The sequence below is a fragment of the Poecilia formosa genome, unplaced genomic scaffold (assembly GCF_000485575.1).
Source record: "Poecilia formosa unplaced genomic scaffold, Poecilia_formosa-5.1.2 Scaffold1320, whole genome shotgun sequence".
NCBI lineage: Eukaryota > Metazoa > Chordata > Actinopteri > Cyprinodontiformes > Poeciliidae > Poecilia > Poecilia formosa.
In genome coordinates, this window is record NW_006801259.1 from 10,861 (window position 1) to 15,138 (window position 4,278).

General features: G+C 36.3%; 1 long non-coding RNA gene across 1 annotated transcript; it reads left to right on the top strand.

The window, feature by feature from the left end:
* Nucleotides 1-293: 293 nt before the first annotated feature.
* On the top strand, nt 294-3,667 carry LOC107835246 (uncharacterized). Its single transcript, XR_001661066.1, has 3 exons — nt 294-402; nt 1,171-1,207; nt 1,959-3,667. It is a non-coding gene; the product is annotated as an uncharacterized LOC107835246 (long non-coding RNA).
* The last annotated feature ends 611 nt before the right edge of the window (nt 3,668-4,278 follow it).

Below are 4,278 nucleotides of genomic sequence, written 5' to 3' on the forward strand. Positions count from 1 at the left end.
GTTCAGAATGAAGAATGTGTATCCAATTAGTATAATTCATAACCATGCATGCTACTCTTCGTCTTCTCGATCAGCTTCTATTCAATTTGAAAATCCAACAGTAATCCTCGGAGTTAATCGTAGCCAATAAGAGTATAAAGACCGCTGTTTCTGCAGTCAAGTTGGGTTCACATCTTTCTGTACTGCTAGAAAAATAGATTTCATTAATTAAAGAATATTAATCTGTAATCCCGATTTACGTAGTGAGTTTATTAATTTATGTAAATATTCCAAGTTAAATAGCTAACAATGAAATGTGCTTTCCAACTTGTGTATTTTTCTGATCAAGTCAATAATTGTGAGATAACACACAGTGTCTTTTCACAGACTGAAAGAAAACTGCTCACCAGCGTTCTTTGGCTGGTAAGTAGATTGCAAAGTTCAGCAGCCTGTCGAACACAAATGTTTTTAACAATAAATCAAGGCAAGACTGGACATTTCATACTGCTCCTAATACATATGTTAAATAATATTGATGTATTTGCAACTCAGAGTCATAATATTTATGAACATATTTATTAATAATATTTACATTTTTTTTAATTCTTGTAAATATTCAAAGAGAAACACTAAATAGTTAACAGTATCCATTTACCAATGTGTTGTGTCGTACTGGTGGTGTCTGTGGATCCTTGGATAACTTTGTCTATGTGTCTTTTCTCAGACATACCTCTGTTGACCAACGTCCCTTGGCTGGTAAGTACATTATTTTTAAAGATAAACTGCTTCTAGATCACATCAGCAAACTGCATTACAACATTCTCTATTTGGAAAGAATGAAAATATGATCAGATAGTGGCAATGCGGAAAACTTTAATGTGTTTTTTAAACTAAAATTAGACTAAAATTTGTCAATTTTCTCTGTCAAAGTATCTTAAAACCAGACTCGATGTCTTTTAAAAAATCATCTCAGACAGAACCTTGTCTGAGAAAATAAATAAATAAGTTGATAGTGTCACTCCCATCTCTTATCTTCATTGCTATAGAATTTCAGATGCACTATTAAAAAAGGCCCAAACGCTCAGCCCAAGCAGAATGATGCAAACATAGGACTGCTGTTTTTTAAGTTAGTCAGTTTTGTGTATGTGCCTCTGTCAAATATAAATTCAACCGTTTTTCCTCTCCTTTCAGAGTACCCAGACATTGCCTCCAAATTCTGCTCAGTGAGGTGAGTACTAGCAACGTGTGGCTTTATTTGATTAAAAAAAGTTAGCTGTCACTGAACACCTCAGTGATTGTATAAAAAAAAAACACTGAGGGTTCTGTACGTGGATAAATGTGCAAGGCTTTAGCATCTTTAAACCTCTGTAAGACAGCTGCTGAAAGTAATTTGATCAGCAACTGGATATGATGGCATCCATGTGTCTATGTTAAAATCAGTGTCTGATCCTCATCAGAATGTTTGAATTCATTCGGGGTCAGAATTTCTATGCTTTGACTTGCTTTTGATGGACAGCATCCATCTTTTGGGACTAGGACTAACTGAAGAAGCTAAATGGAACATTTTTATTTTTTTAGAATAGAAATAATTTTAAAATAAAAATACTCTTAATTGTGTTGAAAGAATTTAAATATGTCAACACTAAACAAAGAATACATACAAAATAACACCCTTTAATTGGGAAAGGAATGTTTGTATTTGGATCTGATTTGAATATTTGATGATAACTTATTTGATCTCACTTAGACATCTTTAATCAGACAGATGTATGTTGTCACTTAAAAAAAGAACCTGGTACTGGTTCTGAACATCATACACTCATCTCCCAAGAGGTTGTTATGAGCTGAGAAGTCCAGAAATGTTTAGATCAAAGCAGCTTGTGGACAGAGAACAAAGAACCTTAGCAGATAAGTGTGTTCTGGACTCCCGAAGGTTTTCTGGTCAGCTACTAACAAACTGTTTCTACTCTCCCTCACAGAGAGAAGTGGACCCAAACACCTGCCTTCCTGGTGAGTGGATGTTCCAACCTGGATCAGCCGAGCTGTCACAGCTGATCCAACCTGACTCACAGACAATTTGAATAAAATCATATCTACAAACATTTGGTTTAAATTGGGTCCAAACAGGATATGTTGGTTGTGCTCACATGAGGACCCTGTTGCCCAAAACCCTGTAAGAAACATGACTCAGTACAGCAACAACCCTCTGAGTTGTTGTCTGGACTCATGAGGAGGTTTTCTGTCACTCACTTTAAGCTCTGTGATGAAGAAGGTCCAAGTCAACATTAAATTCTGCTAAAGCAGCTGGCTCTTTTATTTCTCTGTTGGTATGCTGGGATGCATCTTATTTTAGTAAGAATATCATAATCTACATTAATTGAACTATTTTAATAAAGGTCATGAAAACACAGCAACAACCCAATTCACACCACAGAGCTTAGTTCACTTGTAGTAGCTATGCATCTCTTCACAGTTTAAACCTTTTCAGATGGAATATGACCCAGAAGCTGCTCTGTTGAGAATGTTTCATTTTGATGTCTATTGGCTGTTCTTTGTCTCGCAGGTGTTCCACCGACACTCAATTCTAACCACTGTCCGAAGCTTTTTAATTTTCCAACTGTGTTTTTCTCTTTCCTCTTCCTTCCAACATATCTGGAAAACCATTTTCTGTGCATTTTACTATCTCATCCCTAAACTCTCCTACAAATTTTTTCAAAAACCAGCATCCCAAAAGGCGGCCTGGTTTTTCCGAATTCAAGAGCCTGGTTTACCAGTAACCAGAGTTCCCTTTTTTTCTTCAACCATCAGTTTACTGCCAAATTGATGTTTGCCTGTCTCTCTTAATCTAGTTTACCAGTAACTAGATCTGTTTTCCCCCTCACATCTTACGTCCTGTGACCTCTGAACAGTATTGGCATTGATTTTGTGGCATGAATTTTGTGGCATGAATTTTGTGGCATATTTTTTGTGGCTATATATTTGAGAAACCATACTTCTATCGAGTTTATCAGTAACTCATCTGACTATCATTGAGAATCTGAGAGAATCTACCCTCTCACTGCTCTGTCTTTCCTGTCTACCGCTTTCCACCGTAACGGTAAATAACTGGGAAGCTTCACAATCCTAAGACGTGTTGTTAAGTAATAATTTAATAAGTTTGAAAAGCTTCTATTTAAAAATTGGCTGAAAATAAATAATTACTCAAACAGGTCAACTAAAAACTTGATCTGGATAAATTTTAAAATTGAAAGCAAAGTTTGCTTTCTGCTGAACTACATTGCTCCAATTCTAATTGGACTTAAGTAAAGCTCTGGTCTTGTCTGACGAAATATATTTATAGATCACTATTGGCATAAAGTTGAAAACAGTAAAAAGAAAAAAACTTTAAAGTTTGATATTTCTAAGACGTCTTTTTGAGTAATCTGATTTGGACCTGAAGTTTAAAAAAACTTCTATTTCAGAATTGGATTATAATTTTCTATTTTAAATAATTTCTGAAACAGATCAACTACATTCTTGATCTGTATACATTTAAGAACTCAGTACAAAATTAAATCAACTGAGCTAAATTTTTATTGAACGAAATTTCAATTGGACTGAAGTAAAGCTCATTTCTTATCTGAGCTGCCTAATTTGTGTTCCTGCCTGCTGCTACTGACTTTGGACTGAACTTCAGGTTTGTGCACAGGTTTGTACTGACTAGCTATTCAACACTTATACATTCATTGTATGTACATTGGTGTAGTTTTGTGTTGTATCTGCTTGAGATAAAAAGATCAACAAGGACCATTGGAGTTGCTGTTTCCTGCCTGACCTGTCCAGAAGTCTAATCAACAATGCCGAGAAAGAATCAGCGTTCTCAGGCTCAGAAGCTCAGATGGCAGAAGGAGAAACGGTCTCAGAGCAATCAAGTGACAGGTACTGACTCTGAGAACAACAAGCAGCAGTTTCAGAATATACCACACGCTGATGTTGCACAGAGACAGCTTGCTAGAGATGATATGTGTGTTGGGGAGTCTTTTGAACGACAGCAGGTAAACGATAGAAGTGAAAACAGTTTATCCTATGTGGTAGCACTATCTCATGGAAACACTGCCAAAACAACTTTCCAGCATGATGCAGGAGATAAAAAGCAAAGTGCATCACAGGCGTCGTATGCTGACATGGTAAAAAGGGGATGTGGTTCAGCTCGGCAGTCTCGAGTTAATGTAGAACTTCATCCATCAGTGACACATGTTTGTGCCTCACGGAGTCAGGATTCGTTGAAATATGGAAAATACAGGAACAGTCAGTGTATGG